General features: G+C 43.4%; 1 pseudogene; it reads right to left on the bottom strand.

Moving 5' to 3' along the window:
* Positions 1 to 2,066: 2,066 nt before the first annotated feature.
* LOC124694847 lies at positions 2,067 to 3,042 on the bottom strand (annotated as a pseudogene).
* Between the last annotated feature and the right edge of the window lie 16,361 nt (positions 3,043 to 19,403).

Below are 19,403 nucleotides of genomic sequence, written 5' to 3'. Positions count from 1 at the left end.
GCTGTTTTAGATTATTTGACAGAGCATAAGGGTAAAGGTCTAAATTTCATGAAAATGGAAGTTGATGTCCGTCAAGTCACATTCAAGCGTATCATTGCAAAGAATCCTGATCTTGTCTGACTTGGTGTAGCCTGATGCAATATTTCTTTTGTAATGTTGGGACCTATTTGACCATGTATTATGCTTGGATCTTGTCTGACTTTGTAATATTGATCGCTGGATGATTGAATTATCTTTTATGTGGATTCAATGTTATGTGTGTATGTACCATGGAGTCCATATGTATGTATTTGTGGAAAATCTATTCCATTTGGTGGTAGTCTCACCAACTTAAGGAGAAGGTAACCACGTCACGTCTCAAACAGTCTACCAAACAACATCCCAGGCAAACATATCTCAATAGACACAGGCTAACAAAAAACATCTCTGCTTAACATATCTCAGCTGACCCGGGCTACCAAACACATGATAATTTCTCAGCTCAACTCAGCTAAGGTTAGCTTGTATGAGGAGAGGTGGAGAATCTGAGTAGCCCCGGGCTACCAAACACACCCTAAGGGTCTCTCGTCAGAATGTAAATTGATTTCTCTATATCACACAAAAGCATGGCTTGATGAACATATGATGAAAGAAAGATTTCTACTCACATTTTGTTCTTCTTCAGATTGGCATAAGCTTTACACACCCTAAAAGTATTCTGAGCTTAGTTTGCGCTTTTATCGCCATCAAAAAATTGATTGGGAAAAGAAAATATAGGTAGGATTTCAAAAGGAGATGAACCAAAGGAAATTGGTGCCAAATCATACTGGTCAATGTATATTTGTTACTTTGGTAACATTCATTTTTCCACTAAAATCACTTGTTTAGATATCAGAGGGAATACAAGATCAAGCAAAATAATCCGGAAAAATTGAAAGTAACGAAACACAAATATCAAATTCTCTAAAAAAATAAAGGATCTCATTTACCAAAAACCCTCCAAAAGAACAAGGGGAATAGTGATAAAAATATAAAAATTATGAAAATATTGGAATATAATTATTTTGCCTTTTAAGTTTTAACTCGGTATGGTAACCATGTCTTCTAGCCGAGGGATAAAAAAAGATTCTTAGAGTTACTCCATGTAGCGATGACTCTGAGATTGTAGGGATGAAGGGTAGCAGGAGTATGACATGTTTAGTAACCCACAGTGCATGTCTTTTCGTTGGCCGGATGATCTTGCTCTTAAATTGACGATGATCACAAATGTGCACTCGTTCGCATATCCTCATCACAACCTTGATTCTTTGAGATGGCATTCAACCATAGTTTCGTTTGTTGCATTCACTCAAACACAACCATGTTTCGCTTATATACCTATAATATGTGCCACGGTGAATAAATTTAAAAGGCCGCGTCAAAGCAATGTCATTCAACTAGTATCTGGTAATGTCTCCAGTCGGAGGAGCTGCGCCGGGACATGTTTTTTGGGTGCAAACGTTTGGAAACGATGGCACTGGATTTATTCAACCGGTGTGGATGGCGACATGTTGCTAGGATATCTGTTAGATGACTAGTCTCTATATGTTTCTCTTTGCTATTTTTAAATGGTTGATTGATGTTTCAACCCTTTGTGATCCGTAAAGTGTAAACGCTGAATATTTTAATAAGAAAACAAGAAGTCGTATGCATCAATCGATGCTCCCATCTCGAAAGAAATATATACTTTCAAGTGTAGACAAAGCTTTCTTTCCTAAAACAGCAGTCACAACATATGGCACAAGCTCTCGGCGCTATGATCATATTATTTTCCGTCGCCAGCTCGAGTATGTCGCATTCGCTCCAGGTCGTCAATGCACGACACCGCTGTAGATCAACAGAGTACAAAAGTGTAAAGAAAAGAAACCCCCATCAGGCCACCACCTCATTCACATGTCTCAGTCAAAGAACCGCAACCGACAGTAACTCCCTAGATTAAGTTTTAGCCATGTAATTCCCGTTCCTGTAATTCCATTCTAACAAATTCTTTCTTCCATTCCATAGTTTGTAACAGCTGTAGTAGCTCTGTATCCTTGGGCTTCGGATGATCAAGACGCGAGACCGGACGTGAACCTGACGCCGGTGCGCAGCAACCACTTGTTCCCCTCGATGAACTATTTGACGGTGAAGTTGCTGGCCTCCGCCGGGCTGGTCATCACGTGGTACCCCGGCCATTTCACCCTGCCGGCGACGGCGGCGGCGGGCCCGGTGTTCATGTACTCCCCGTAGTAGAGCGTGTCGAGCGCGAACGGCCCCTCCCACGCGAGCCACCCCTCCGGCCGGCGGCCGCACCACGGCGCCGATGTAGGACTGCAAGAACACCACCTGGGAGAAGGCCTTCCAGGACCGGCCGAGGTAGGTCTGGGTGGGCTTGCCGGTCTGGTTGCTCTGCAGCGCGCGGAGGAGGTCGTCGTGCGCGGAGGCGTTGCAGAACTGGAACGCGAGGCCGGTGTTCATGGAGTCGTTGACGCGGCCCTGCGCGGTGACGGAGTTCTTCTGGTCCGGGAGCGGGGCGCGGGCGAGGAGGGTGCAGTTCTGGAACACCGCGGCGGCGTTGCCGGACACGAAGTCGACGGTGCCGGTGACGCGGCAGTCGCGGTGAAAGTGGCGGAGGGAGTGCGCGTAGAGCGTGTTCTGGTACCTCTCCAAGGCGCAGCGGTAGAGGACGGAAAGGTCCGAGAGTTGCACTGCAGGTCCGCAGAGCCATCGCCTGGTGCAGTGGTGCTTCGGTAGGAAAGTGCTATGCGTAGACCAGCAGAGCTTGGCTCATTACCTCAGTGGGCACGGAGGATGTTGAAAGGACTTTTGGTGTACTCTAGAAATATTTTGAAAATTATTTGGTACCGTGCTCTTACCTAGTTAGAGTCTTACATATGAAAGGTGATGCACTGTTGTATGATAATGCATAATGTGATTATCAAGAGTGGATGAGAAGACCTAGCGGATGATAACCAACCATTTGATCATCAAAGACCTATTGCCGAACTTGATCGTGCCGGTTGATTTTGTAACTTTCCTCGCCATGCATCATGAAATTTGAGACGGACGGATTCATACTAACTTCAGAATGATGTCATTTAGCATTTGTGAGAGAGGAGAAGAGACGACGCATAATTCTTAGGGTGTGTCTATGTCTAAGTTGACTGAGATTTTCTTAAGTCTCAGTCACCTCAGAAAAGTGCAACTGCAGTTCAAAGAAAAGTGCAACTCGGTCCAGTTGCACATTTCTGCCAGAAAAGTGCAATTGCACTTTTTTAACAGAAAAGTATAACTCAAGTACTTTTTTGTAAGTGACTTAGACTTAAGAAAATCTCAGTTGACTGAGACATAGAAAAACCCTAATTCTTAAACAAGTCGAATTACAATTTATTTAAAATCTTATATAAGTAATTTAATTTGTATGTTTGGATTATTGTGTGAAACTTTTTATGTTGTAATATTGTTTACATTGTTGCTTAAAACTATGTAAAATATTGTGATTAAAAAAAAGGAAAACCAAACAAATTGGAGATCAACCGTACTGGGTTTTACCGGAGTGGGACGATCGTCCCTATAGCAAGGGGACGTCATGCTGCCGCACTCGATAACGTTGTTTCGGCACCTATTAGGACTGTACTAATGGTCAAGAGTAAGTAATTATATACTTTATATAATAATAATGCAGATGAATCGACAATGGATGTATGGTAACCGACTCTCCGGCGAGTTCACTACGGGTTTGAAAGATTTCCTCGTAGTGGCTAATGCGAACAAGCATGGGGGTTTTGTTATCTGTCCATGTGTTGGCTGTAAGAATCAGAAGGGTTACTCTTCCTCAAGAGAAGTTCACCTGCACCTGCTTCGGCACGGTTTCATGCCAAGCTATAATTGTTGGACCAAGCATGGAGAAAGAGGGGTTATAATGGAAGAAGATGAAGAAGGGGATGATATCATCGATGACAACTATCTTGATCATTTTGGTGATACTTTCATGGAGGATGCTGAAGGTGGGGAAGGTGAAGGGGAAGGTGAAGAAGATGCACGTGATGAGCCCGCTGATGATCTTGGTCGGACCATTGCTGATGCACGGAGACACTGCGAAACTGAAAAAGGAGAGGGAGAATTTGGATCGCATGTTAGAGGATCACAAAAAGTCGTTGTACCCAGGATGCGATAATGGTCTGAAAAAGCTGGGCTGCACACTGGATTTGCTGAAATGGAAGGCACGGGAAGGTGTAGCTGACTCAGGATTTGAAAACTTGCTGAAAATGTTGAAGAATATGTTTCCAAAGAATAACGAGTTGCCCGCCAGTACGTACGAAGCAAAGAAGGTTGTCTGCCCTCTAGGTTTAGAGGTTCTGAAGATACATGCATGCATTAACGATTGCATCCTCTACCGCGGTGAATACGAGAATTTGAATGAATGCCCGGTATGCACTGCATTGCATTATAAGATCAGAGGCGATGACCCTGGTGACGATGTTGAGGGCCAGAAACCCAGGAAGAGGGTTCCCGCCAAGGTGATGTGGTATGCTCCTATAATACCACGGTTGAAACGTCTGTTCAGGAACAAAGAGCATGCCAAATTGTTGCGATGGCACAAAGAGGACCGTAAGTCGGACGCGGAGTTGAGACACCCTGCAGATGGAACGCAATGGAGAAAGATCGATAGAGAGTTCAAAGATTTTACAGCTGACGCAAGGAACATAAGATTTGGTCTAAGTACAGATGGCATGAATCCTTTTGGCGAGAAGAGCTCCAGCCATAGCACCTGGCCCGTGACTCTATGCATCTACAACCTTCCTCCTTGGTTGTGCATGAAGCGGAAGTTCATTATGATGCCAGTGCTCATCCAAGGTCCGAAGCAACCCGGCAACGACATCGATGTGTACCTAAGGTCATTAGTTGATGAACTTTTACAGTTGTGGGGCAGACCTGGTGTACGTGTGTGGGATGAGCACAAAGAAGAGGAATTTTACCTACGAGCGTTGCTTTTCGTAACCATCAACGATTGGCCTGCTCTTAGTAACCTTTCGGGACAGAAAAATAAGGGATACAATGCATGCACGCACTGCTTACATGAGACTGAAAGTGTATATTTGCCAAATTGTAAGAAGAACGTGTACCTTGGGCATCGTCAATTTTTCTTCCGAAAAATCATAACGTAAGAAAGAAAGGCAAGCATTACAACGGCAAGGCAGATCACCGGCCGAAGCCCGCGGAACGTACTGGTGCTGAGGTATTTGATATGGTCAAGGATTTGAAATTCATCTTTGGAAAGGGTCCTGGCGGACAATCAGTTCCGCAGGGAGCTGACGGGTGATGTCTACGCACACTCCTTTTCCTGTAGACAGTGTTGGGCCTCCAAGAGTAGAGGTTTGTAGAACAGCAGCAAGTTTTCCCTTAAGTGGATCACCAAGGTTTATCGAACTCAGGGAGGAAGAGGTCAAAGATATCCCTCTCAAACAACCCTGCAATCACGATACAAGAAGTCTCTTGTGTCCCCAACACACCTAATACACTTGTCAGATGTATAGGTGCACTAGTTCGGCGAAGAGATAGTGAAATACAAGTGGTATGAATGAATATGAGCAGTAGTAACAGCGCCGAAAAATAGCTTGCCGGCATGCAGTTGATGGTAGTAATATTGCAGGAAGTAAAGATGCAGTAAAACAGTAAATAAGCGGTGATTGCAGTATTTGGAAACAAGGCCTAGGGATCATACTTTCACTAGTGGACACTCTCAACATTTGCAATCATAAAGGAATATAAATAAGCACTTCACTATGCTATTCTGAATTACTCTTTGGCAAGATAACGAACACTAATTCATCATGTAGGCAAACCTTAAAGATGTATTCCCAAGTACTAATAAACACCCCACGTTGTCACTGTGAGCATTCATACCACAATTTCATAGAGACATCCAACTCAAATCATAACACAGTGAATAAGTATTCTGTGAAATATAGCCTAAGAGACCCACATGGTGCACACACTGTCACCTTTACACACGTGGGACAAGGAGTCTCCGGAGATCACATAAGTAAAATCCACTTGAATAGCATAATGACATCTAGATTACAAGCTCATCATATGGATCTCAATCATGTAAAGCAGCTCATGAGATCATTGTATTGAAGTACATAGGAGAGAGAGATGAACCACATAGCTACCAGGTACAGCCCTTAGCCTCGATGGAGAACTACTCCCTCCTCATGGGAGACAGCAGCGTCGATGGAGATGGCGGTGGTGTCGATGGAGATGCCTTCCGGGGGCACTTCCCCGTCCCGGCGGCGTGCCGGAACAGAGACTTCTGTCCCCCAGTGTTATCACCAGAATTTAACCAAGTCTGGAGATGGGCCGTGATTAAATGGGCTTAGAGGATTGATGACCCACAAGTATAGGGGGTGTATCGTAGTATCTTCGATAAGTAAGAATGTCGATCCCAACGAGGAGCAGAAGGTGTTGACAAGCAGTTTCGATGAAGGATTCACTGTAAATGCTCACAGACAAGTATTCGGGGGGTTTTGATGTAACAGTTGAATAAAGTACGAGTATGTAAAGTGCGAGAGTAACAATTGCAGCGAGTGGCCCAATCCTTTTTAGCACAAAGGACAAGCCGGTTTGTTTACTTATAATGACCAAACGTTCTCGAGGACACACGGGATTTTAGTCTAGTGCTTTCGCTACATACGGCTAAATAATCTTCATTGTTATGATAAGTGTTGTGTGGGTGAACCTATGCTAATGTACCGCCCTTCCTAGGACTAAATACATACTTGTGATTATACCCCTTGCAAGCATCCGCAACTACAAGAAAGTAATTAAGAATAAATCTAACCACAGCCTTAAACTCCGAGATCCTCGCGATCCCTCCCGCATCGATATACCAACGGGGGTTTAGGTTTCGTCACTCCGGCAACCCCGCAATTAGCAAACGAATACAAGATGCATTCCCCTAGGCCCATAAATGGTGAAGTGTCATGTAGTCGACGTTCACATGACACCACTAGAAGAATAACACCACAACTTAAATATCACACCATTGAATATTACTCAACCATAGTTCACTACTAACATTTAGACTTCACCCATGTCCTCAAGAACTAAATGAACTACTCACGAGATATCATATGGAACATGATCAGAGGTGATATGATGATGAATAACAATCTGAACATGAACTTGGTTCAATGGTTTCACTCAATAGCATCAACAACAAGTATGAATAGATACCGGGAGAGTTTCCCCTATCAAACAATCAAGATCAAACCCAAATTACTACGGCGGTGACGATGTCCAGCGGAGGAGATGGCGGTGATGATGGTGGAGATGATGATGATGGTGATGGAGATGATGTCCAGCTCGATGACGGTGACGATGGCGTCGATTTCCCCCTCCCGGAGGGAATTTCCCCGGCGGATTCCTGCCCGCCGGAGAGCTCTTTTCTCTCTGGTGTTCTCCGCCCCGCAGAGGCGGCTGTAACCCTTCGTGAGGATTCCTCCGTGGCTTCGGTCTTCGGGACGAAGGGTTTCGCGAAGAAAAGGAGGCGAAAGGGGTCGTGGGCCCCTCACACCACATGGCGGCGCGGCCAGGGCCTGGGCCGCGCCGCCCTAGGGTGTGGGCCCACCCCGGCTCCTCCTGGCCCCTCCTTCCGGCTTCCTTCGTCATCTTGAAAAATAGGATTTTTGGTATAATTTCCTTCCACAGCTTGATCTTCCGAAATATTGCGTTCGACGGTGCTTTTTCCAGCAGAATCCCGGCTCCGGCGTTCGATCCTCCAATAATGATGAAACATGCAAAATAGATGAAATAACATAAGTATTGTGTCCAAATATGAAATATATCAATGAATAACAGCAAATTATGATATAAAATAGTGATGCAAATTGGACGTATCAACTCCCCCAAGCTTAGACTTCGCTTGTCCCCAAGCGAAACCGAACTCGTAAACAGGCCCACATGTTTATGGAGTGAAGAGTCGATAAATAAAATACGGACAAGAAGCATCATATTCATTCACACAAGACATTATAGTAAACAACTTCCTCATATAACTCAACTTGAAACAAGTATAAGGTAATCACAAATAAAGGTGCATAAGGAATCATAGTTGGTGATGGCAAACTTTGTTCTTGGTCAGAGAACATTTAACAAATTATATTCATCTATTGAGCAGTGCTCTCATATTAACAGCTGATGGTAAACTTGCATACTCAATCATATTAATCATTGATGACTTCAAAGCTATATTCATTAAAGGTAAAACTTGTACTAAGCAAGAAAGAGTAAAGACATGATGAAGCAAATCACAATATAATGGTTTGATCACAACAACTCAAATGCTTGCTTGAGATGGAGAGAAATAGGTTTACTGACTCAACATAAAGTAGAATACAGGCCCTTCGCAGAGGGAAGCAGGGATTAAATCATGTGCTAGAGCTTTTTCAGTTTTGCAATCATATAAAGAGAATAAAAGTAAAGTTTTGAGAGGTGTTTGTTGTTGTCAACGACAGGTAGCGGGTACTCTAACCCCCTTGCCAAACAAACCTCCAAAGAGCGGCTCCCATGAAGGACGTTATCTCTACCAGCAAGGTAGATCATCCCTCTTCTCTTTTGTTTACACATGTATTTTAGTTTATTTAAGGGTTGACACTCCTCCCAACCTTTGCTTACACAAGCCATGGCTAACCGAATCCTCGGGTGCCTTCCAACAATCTCATACCATGGAGGAGTGTCTGTTGCAAAATTAACTTGCTTACTGATGAATCAGGGCAAAACATGTGAAGAGAATTATTAATGAAAGTTAATTAATTGGGGCTGGGAACCCCGTTGCCAGCTCTTATTGCAAAATTATAGGATAAGTGGATGAAACCACTAGTCCTTTAGTGGAGGCTGCCTAACAAGACTGAAAGATAAAACACCACATACTTCCTCATGAGCTATAAAACATTGACACAAATAAGAAGTAATAAGTTTTGAATTGTTTAAAGGTAGCACATGAAGTATTTACTTGGAATGGCAAACAATACCATGCAGTAGGTAGGTATGGTGGACACAAATGGCATAGGTTTGGGTTCAGGTTTGGATGCACGAGAAGTATTCCCTCTCAGTACAGGTCTTTGGCTAGCAAGGTTAATTAGCAAGCATAAGAGTTGAGGTGAAACAAACAAATATACATGTGATAGAAACAATCATGCATCTTACTTGTAAGCACAAACAGTTTTAACTTTAGAATACTAATGCTAAGGACTGATAAGAAAGATAATAATATTTTCTACATGTACTTCCTCTATTCATCTAAAACTCAAAGTGTTGTTGCTATTGACCATTGCTAAGTTTGCCAAAACCAAATAGATTAACTCAATACTCCCAAAGTGGTACCAATACTAAAATCAAGATCAATCATATAGTAGAAATTGCAAACTAAAATAAGGTGTGCAATATGTAAATGATAAGACTTCTCATTAATATTCCATAACGATAACTCACACCAAGGGATACATAGACAAACTAAAGGAGAGATACTCCACACCGCAACCCATCTCATACGATAACTTCCCTACTCATGATATGACACTACTTGATAGTAAAAAGTAAAAGGTAATGATAATGTGATACCGCGGCACTCCCCCAAGCTTGGAACAAACCAAGGGGATGCCAATACCGATGATGAATTACTCCTGAGGAGATGGTGGTGATGAATTCCCGTCATCAGACTTCCAAGGAAGAGGCTCTCCATCAAGAAACGACATCTTGGTCTCGGGAATCCCGAAACCGGCAAGCACGGCTTATGTAGTTAAACCTGTTTTCATACTCACAGCTTTGATTCGAACGTCATAGAGTTGTGCTTGGAGCTTGTTGGTGGTGTCGTGAAGTGAGAGGATGTCGCTCCAAAGCTTTCCAGCTTCCTTCTCATGTTCAAGCAATGAGTTCGGACACAATCTCGTGGAAGATATCCACCTCACGCTCAGCCATCTTCTTGTACTTGAAAACCTCTTGTTCTAGCTTCTCCATCCTGTCTTCCAGGCTCCCTTCTCCCTTAGGACCCCGGACATCCTTGACCTGCAGCTTCTCCTTCAACGAGCAGCAACTCCTTGGGGTGCATCTTCAGCTCCTCCATGTACAAGTTGCCAACATCCTTGCTGGAGTTGTCCTTCGGAGCTTCCGACGAAGACATGATGGCTCTAGATCCGAAGCAAATCCTGGCAGAAACAACTCGAAACAAAACACGTCGAGAACACGATATACGGACCTCCAGGGGTCCGGGGGATTATATAGCAAAAAATTTCTCGACAAAAGGAAAGTACCAGATCGAACCAGAGTCGGAAAGGGGCGACGGGGCGGCCAAACCATAGGTCGGCGCGGGCCCGAGCTTGGCCGCGCCGGCCTATGGTGGCGCCCCCTCGTGCGTCTTTTCCACTCCGTTTCGAACTCGTAATTTCTCATATTTTCCAAAAACAGCGAAAATAATGTTCGGAAAGTAAATCGCGAACTTTTCATTACCAGTACTGTTACCTATTCAAAGTTGAGTTCTGCGGACTGTCAATTTGTCCTTTGATGAAAGCTTCCGGTGTTTCCACTCGAATAATATCAACATCAACATTATAAGAATCACCCGAGATATAATGCTTGAGTCTTTGTCCATTCACCACTTGCGTAGCATTGCCTTGGAGAGAGCTAATTTTAATTGCCCCTGAACGATACACCTCCTCAACAACATATGGTCCTTCCCATTTCGAGAGTAATTTCCCTGCAAAGAATCTGAGACGAGACCGATACAATAGGACTTTATCCCCAACATTAAACTCTCTTTTGATGATCCTTCTATCATGCCATTTCTTAACTTTTTCTTTAAAGAGTTTAGCATTTTCATAAGCTTCACTTCTCCATTCATCTAGAGAACTTAATTGTAGCAACCTCTTATCACCGGCAAGTTTAGGATCTTTATTTAATTCTCTAACAGCCCGATAAGCTTTGTGTTCTAGTTCTAGAGGTAAATGACAAGCTTTTCCGTAAACCATTTTATAAGGTGACATTCCCATGGGGTTTTTATAAGCAGTTCTATAAGCCCATAGTGCGTCTTTCAATTTACTAGCCCAATTCTTTCTAGATTTATTAACGGTTTTCTCCCAAAATAGATTTAATTTCTCTATTTGATAGTTCTACTTGACCGCTACTTTGAGGGTGATAAGCAGAAGCAATTCTATGATTAATACCATACTTAGCAAGAGTTTTTCTAAAACCTCCATGAATAAAATGAGAACCTCCATCAGTCATAATATATCTAGGTACTCCAAATCTAGGAAAAATAATATCTAAAAGCATTTTTAAAGAGGTCTCACCATCAGCACTTTTTGTAGGTATAGCTTCCACCCATTTAGTAACATAATCAACAGCAACAAGTATATGAGTGTTACCTTTTGAAGAGGGAAAAGGTCCCATGAAGTCAAATCCCCAACAATCAAACGGTTCAATAACAAGAGTATAATTCATAGGCATTTCATTGCGTCTGGAGATATTACCAACCCTTTGACATTCATCACAAGATAAAATAAACTTCCTTGCATCCTTGAAGAGAGTTGGCCAATAAAAACCTGATTGTAGAACCTTTTGCGCGGTTCTATCTCCGGCATGATGTCCTCCATAAGCACTGCCATGACATTTACTCAGTATCTCTTGTTGTTCATATTCGGGAACACACCTTCGCATAATACCATCCACTCCTTCTTTATATAAGTGTGGGTCATCCCGTAAATAATGCCTCAAGTCATAAAAGAATTTCCTCCTTTCGCTGAGCTGAAAAGGTTGGAGGCAAGTACTTGGAAACAATAAAGTTAGCATAATCAGCATACCAAGGACCTGTCTCGCGAGCTCACCTTTATTACAGCCAATTGTTCATTTGGAAAACTATCATTAACAGGAACGAGGATCATATGCAATATTTTCCAATCTAGACAAATTATCAGCAACAGGATTATCAAGCACCTTTCCTATCTACAATATGTAAATCAAATTCTTGCAAAAGAAGTACCCATCTAATAAGCCTCGGCTTAGCATCTTTCTTTGTCATAAGGTATCTAATTGCAGCATGATCAGTATGAATTGTAACTTTTGAATCAACAATATAAGATCTAAATTTATCACAAGCAAAGACTACAGCCAACAATTCCTTTTCGGTTGTAGCATAATTTCTTTGAGCAGCATCAAGAGTTTTACTAGCATAATGAATAACATTCAGTTTTTTATCTACTCGCTGTCCAAGAACAACGCCTACAGCAAAATCACTAGCATCACACATAATTTCAAATGGTAAATTCCAATCAGGAGGTTCAACTATAGGAGCAGTTTGTTAAGGCTTTCTTAAGAGTTTCAAAAGCTTCCTTACAATCATCATCAAAAACAAATGGTACATCTTTTTGAAGAAGATTAGTAAGAGGCTTTGAAATCTTGGAGAAATCTTTAATAAACCTCCTATAAAACCCAGCATGACCAAGAACACTACGAATACCTTTAACATCCCTCGGATAGGGCATCTTCTCAATTGCTTCAATTTTAGCTCTATCAACTTCAATACCTCTCTCAGAAATTTTATGTCCCAATACAATCCCTTCATTAACCATAAAGTGGCATTTCTCCCAATTAAGAACAAGGTTAGTTTCTTCACATCTCTCATTCCTTACCACTTCCTTCATCTTCGGAATTAGACGACGCTGAGGTTCAACAACAGGCTTTGCATCATCTTCCATATTAATAGCATGTTGGCAAATAGATGGAGAAATCCCCTTCAAATCATCAAGAGTGTAGCCAATAGCTCCTCGGTGTTTCTTCAATATTTGCAATAATCTTTCTTCTTCAAACTCGTAAGCTTAGAACTAATAATAACAGGATATATTTTCTTATCATCAATATGAGCATATTTAAGATTATCAGGTAAAGGCTTTAAATCAAAAACAGGATCTTCCTTAGGTGGCGGTGTTGTACCCAAATCTTCTACCGGCAAATCGTGCTTGAGAATTGGTTGGCGAAGAAAGATTTCCTCAAGTTCATCTCTTTCTTTCCTAAAAATTTCACTCTCGCTATCCTCCAAATGTTGCTGCAGAGGATTGTTAGGAACAAGAACAATAGATGCACACTGCTCCATTTTAAAATCATTACTAGGCAAATCAGCTTTATAAGGAGTTTTAGTAAATTTAGAGAAGTTAAACTCATAAGATTCACCAGCAAATTTAGTCAAAATTTTCTCTTTCTTGCAATCTATAATAGCTCCACAAGTATTTAGAAAAGGTCTACCAAAAATAATAGGACAATAATCACTAGCAGCAGAACCTAGTACCAAAAAGTCAGCAGGATATTTAATCTTACCGCATAAAACTTCCACATCTCGGACAATACCAATTGGTGAAATAGTTTCTCTATTAGCCAGCTGAATAACCACATCAATATCTTCAAGTTCACAAGAATCAATTTCGTGCATAATCTCCGTGTAAAGCTCATACGGAATAGCACTAACACTTGCACCAATATCACATAATCCATAATAGCAATGATCACCAATTTTAACAGATAGCATAGGAACACTAGCTTGCTTGGGTTTATTAGGATGTGAAACAATATTAGAAGCATCTTCACAGAAAATAATATGACCATCCTCAACATTTTCAATACAAGATCTTTAACTATTGCAACAGCAGGTTCAATTTTTATTTGTTCTTCAGGTTCTCTAGGTTTCTTTTCACTTTTATGAACTGCACTATTTATAACAGAGTACTCTTTCATTTTAGCAGGAAAAGGAGTTTTTTCAATATAAGCTTCAGGAATAACACGATCAGCAGTTTCAATTACAACACATTTATTAATAGATGAATCAATTCTATCTTTGTATGGTTCATGATACTTATCAAAATTCTTCTTAGGCAATTCATAATGAGAGGCAAAAGCTTTATAAAGATTTACAGCAACTTGGGAATCAAGACCATATGTAGCACTCATATTACGAAATAAATCAGTATCCATAAAGGCTTCAATGCATTTATAATCATAAATTATACCTGATTCTCTATCCTTGTCGTTCTCCCAACCTTCAGTATTTTCTTGGATTCGATCAAGAAGGTCCCTTTTAAACTCTTCTTTGTTGCGTGTAAATGATCCGAACAAGAAGTATCCAGCAAGGTCTTGTCTTGAAAAGAAAGTCTTGCATAGAAATTATCAATAATAACATTACCAGGAAGCTCATGAATGGGGCATTTGAGCATTAAAGACTTCAATCTCCCCCAAGCTTGGGCAATACTCTCTCCATCATGAGGCCAAAAATTATATATGTGATTCCGATCCTTATGAATTTCACTTGGAGGATAGAACTTAGAATAAAACCGGGGCACAATATCATTCCATTCAAGAGAATTCCCATTATCCAGTAATTTATACCAATGCGCCGCCTTACCGGACAGCGATAAAGAGAATAATTTCTTCCTCACTTCATCCATAGCAATACCTGCACATTTGAATAACCCGCATAATTCATGCAAAAACAGTAAATGATCACCGGGGTGGACAGTTCCATCCCCTTCATAGCGGTTACCCATAACATGTTCAATAATTTTCGTAGGTATTTTATATGGTATTACTTCCTCACCTGGCGCCTCATCCACTACCGTTGCAGTAGTAGTAGATTTCCCAAATAGAAATTGAAGAGAAGATCTCTCCATAATGACTTATAGCAAGCAGGCAGAAATAAAATCAGCACAACAAGTAAAGGCTTTCCTTACCAATTCCACTTACCAATAGCGCTTCACTCCCCGACAACGGCGCCGTAAAATAGTCTTGATGACCCACAAGTATAGGGGTGTATCGTAGTATCTTCGATAAGTAAGAATGTCGATCCCAACGAGGAGCGAAGGTGTTGACAAGCAGTTTCGATGAAGGATTCACCGTAAATGCTCACAGACAAGTATTCAGGGGGTTTTGATGTAACAGTTGAATAAAGTACGAGTATGTAAAGTGCGAGAGTAACAATTGCAGCGAGTGGCCCAATCCTTTTTAGCACAAAGGACAAGCCGGTTTGTTTACTTATAATGACCAAACGTTCTCGAGGACACACGGGATTTTAGTCTAGTGCTTTCGCTACATACGGCTAAATAATCTTCATTGTTATGATAAGTGTTGTGTGGGTGAACCTATGCTAATGTACCGCCCTTCCTAGGACTAAATACATACTTGTGATTATACCCCTTGCAAGCATCCGCAACTACAAGAAAGTAATTAAGAATAAATCTAACCACAGCCTTAAACTCGAGATCCCGCGATCCCTCCCGCATCGATATACCAACGGGGGTTTAGGTTTCGTCACTCCGGCAACCCCGCAATTAGCAAACGAATACAAGATGCATTCCCCTAGGCCCATAAATGGTGAAGTGTCATGTAGTCGACGTTCACATGACACCACTAGAAGAATAACACCACAACTTAAATATCACACCATTGAATATTACTCAACCATAGTTCACTACTAACATTTAGACTTCACCCATGTCCTCAAGAACTAAATGAACTACTCACGAGACATCATATGGAACATGATCAGAGGTGATATGATGATGAATAACAATCTGAACATGAACTTGGTTCAATGGTTTCACTCAATAGCATCAACAACAAGTATGAATAGATACCGGGAGAGTTTCCCCTATCAAACAATCAAGATCAAACCCAAATTACTACGGCGGTGACGATGTCCAGCGGAGGAGATGGCGGTGATGATGGTGGAGATGATGATGATGGTGATGGAGATGATGTCCAGCTCGATGACGGTGACGATGGCGTCGATTTCCCCCTCCCGGAGGGAATTTCCCCGGCGGATTCCTGCCCGCCGGAGAGCTCTTTCTCTCTCGGTGTTCTCCGCCCCGCGAGGCGGCTGTAACCCTTCGTGAGGATTCCTCTGTGGCTTCGGTCTTCGGGACGAAGGGTTTCGCGAAGAAAAGGAGGCGAAAGGGGTCGTGGGCCCCTCACACCACATGGCGGCGCGGCCAGGGCCTGGGCCGCGCCGCCCTAGGGTGTGGGCCCACCCTGGCCCCTCCTTCTGGCTTCCTTCGTCATCTTGAAAAAAAGGATTTTTGGTATAATTTCCTTCCACAGTTGATCTTCCGAAATATTGCGTTCTGACGGTGCTTTTTCCAGCAGAATCCTGGCTCCGGCGTTCGATCCTCCAATAATGATGAAACATGCAAAATAGATGAAATAACATAAGTATTGTGTCCAAATATGAAATATATCAATGAATAACAGCAAATTATGATATAAAATAGTGATGCAAATTGGACGTATCAAGGATATACATGGAAAATATTCCCGAACCGGCCTTGTACAAGAAGTTTGGGCGAGATTGCCCGTGTATCTGTAAATTATAGTAGGATACGTGTCGGTTAGAATTAAGAGATAGAGTTTAGCTCGTACACGGTTGGGTTTATTCCCAAGTTAGAAAGTCTACGGACTATAATTATGTATCTAGGGTTATTGAGAAGGAGGACGATCACGTTCACAACAAATCAATCTAGGTGCATCGCCACCCCTTGTTTCGAGGGTTTCTCCCGGGTAAGCAACATGCTGCCTAGATCGCATCTTGCGATCTAGGCAGTATCGGTTTATTCGTTATTGGTGTTACTCGGGCTAAAGCCTTTTTGATGGCGAGCAACACCCTTATCTTAGGTGTTTTGGGGTTGATCACAATGCTTTCACAATGCACTTGTTTAGCTACGCTACCCCTCGATATCTAGCTGCCCTTACACCTATTTTAGGTGTAAGGGCAGCATCTTGCTTGTTCATTATTGAGTAGATCTAATCCGTTATAGTTGCTCCTTGTTCTTCAAGGATTGGTTTGATATCCGTATGGTTAGGCCTTATAAACGAGTTGAAGGATCCGGTAGCGCGTAAGGTGTGGTTTACTAGGCTCTAGAGGGATTGTTCCGGGGATCAACTTCATGTTGGTTTTTAGGCCTCTTTAGGGTTGGTTTTCCATCATCTTACGTATCTGCTAGGCTCAATTACGCATAGGATGTTCCGATTATATGGTGAAAACCCTAGACTATCGTAGATTAGTTTAGCTTGATATTGATAAAGCATGATCCCCATGTCCTTATAAATCTGACATGAACCATGGGGCAATCAGCTCTTTGAGCCGATCCACAGAACAACTTAAGAGCCGATCGGGGCTCGTATTTAACGTTTACGTGTTTGCCATGCAGGAAACTAGTCGAAGCAATCCATCACCTTCCTGACCAGGTATAGGTCAGGTGGCACGCCCTCGTAAGCACCGGGACGCGTGTGCCGGGAAGGCATTGCGGGCCGTCGCCCGAGGGACCAGGGTCAACCGCAATCCTGGGAGCCTCCCGGCTCTACTGTGTTGCCCGTCGTTGCTCGCCGGTGGGTTTCTGACCGCAACACATTCTGGCACGCCCGGTGGGACGCTCTGCAACAACAACAACATCGACGTCTGCAGCAACCATGTCAAAAGCTGCGGATGAGGTGGTTGGCGAACCAGTCACGTACGCAGATCTGCCCGAAGAGCAGAAGAAGAAGTATGATGAGATGAAAGCCATCTTGGAAGCCGATCTCATCGGCTCTTTCGTAAGGACCCGTTCACATGGCGTAAGGTGGAAAGGGTTCTCCCCTGAAGGTGTTCTTGACGGAGTGGACCTGTCTACCCCTTCGGAGGAACGTACTAGAGCTCTGCGCCAGGAAATCAATTACATGGCGGCTCATTCTCTACACCGCTATTCTGAGAGCCTGGTGAATACTCTCGAGCGCGTCGCGGTCCGTGTGGTGCAGGAAATCATGAAGCATCGGTACTCCCCGTCGGGACCTACCCTAGGGACTCACCGGGGAGAAGTACCGCTCCGGATCGAGCCGCCGCTACCATTTGCGCTCGCAGCACTCGCAGCCGCCGGGTTCACCGGCGTACGTCGTCTACAAGGTTGGAGGCGATCCTAGCGATTGCCAGTTCCTATATGAGCCGCCTAAGGAGATCCCACATGGATACGTGTGCACATACGTGCCGGACTGCAATGCCCTGGCACGAACGAACCAGATTGCACCAACAGGGATTTCTGGAGCAGACGCTGACAAACAAGCGTGGCTGGCAAAATATGCTATTGGAACGAGTCATGAAGGCTCGGTCCCTACGTCTAATACCATGGAACAGATCAGCACCATCTTGAGAGACCAGTTCGGCATCCTGCCGAAGAGGAAGACAATCGGCTATTCCAAGCCGTACCCTGACGAGTATGATCTGATCCCGCTGCCACCCAAGTATCGGCTCCCTGAATTCTCAAAATTCAATGGAGCAGAAGGAGCTAGCTCAATAGAGCACGTAAGCCGATATTTGGCACAGCTGGGCTTGATTTCAGTATCAGACCCTTTACGTGTGAGGTTTTTCGCACAATCTCTTACGGGATCAGCCTTTGGTTGGTACACCTCGTTGCCACCAAACTCAGTCCGCACATGGAGGCAGCTGGAGGAGCAGTTTCATGTGCAATATCACTCAGATGCTACCGAAGCTGGCGTTGCCGATCTTGCACAGGTGCGGCAGAAGCGGGGAGAAACAGTATCTGAATACATCCAACGTTTCAGGACTGTCAGGAACCGATGTTATTCGGTTCGTTTATCTGAGAAGGAAGCGATCGATCTGGCAGTACTGGGCCTCGCAACGTCGATCAAGGATCTGACTTCCCAAGCAGAGTACAGTTCATTGTCACACATGGTGCAGAAACTCACATCATATGAGCAGTGACACCCTGAATTGTACCAAGACAAGTTCAAGCGTCCGATAGGCCTGGTTGAGATGGAAGAAACTGAAGATCCTGCACCGGACCTAGAAGTAGCTGTAGCTGAATGGGCTCGGGGGGCAAACCCCGTGTCCTGCAAATGGGTAAAACCACAAGGGCCTGCAAAAGGGTTTGACTTCGATTTGAGCAAAGCCGAGCAGATTTTCGATCTATTGCTTAAGGAAAAACAGACTGAAGTTACCCGAAGGCCATAAAATCCCTACGAGCACAAGAACTGAACGGGAGGCCATACCGCAAATGGCATCACTCATTCACCCATACCACCAATGACCGCAAGGTGTTTCGTCGAGAGATCCAAATGGTGATAGAACAAGGCCGATTGCTCTTCGGACAGTTTGCCATGAAAGTGGACACACATCCGTTCCCTGGCGTCAACATGGTGGAACCTAACCACTCCGTGAGGCGTCGACTGGATTTCTCATTCGATGTTAACATGGCAGGGCCTGAGCGCCACCATGTCAAGGATAAAGAGGAAAGCAGTCACTCCCGCAACAAGGAAAAGGAGGAGGCCGATCCACGCGACCGGCCCCGATATGATGACAAGCGGTACCTCACCAAGGAACA

This window comes from Lolium rigidum, chromosome 3 (assembly GCF_022539505.1).
Source record: "Lolium rigidum isolate FL_2022 chromosome 3, APGP_CSIRO_Lrig_0.1, whole genome shotgun sequence".
Classification (NCBI taxonomy): domain Eukaryota; kingdom Viridiplantae; phylum Streptophyta; class Magnoliopsida; order Poales; family Poaceae; genus Lolium; species Lolium rigidum.
The sequence above is the reverse complement of the archived record's forward strand: the minus strand, read 5'-3'. Positions and strand labels throughout refer to the sequence as shown.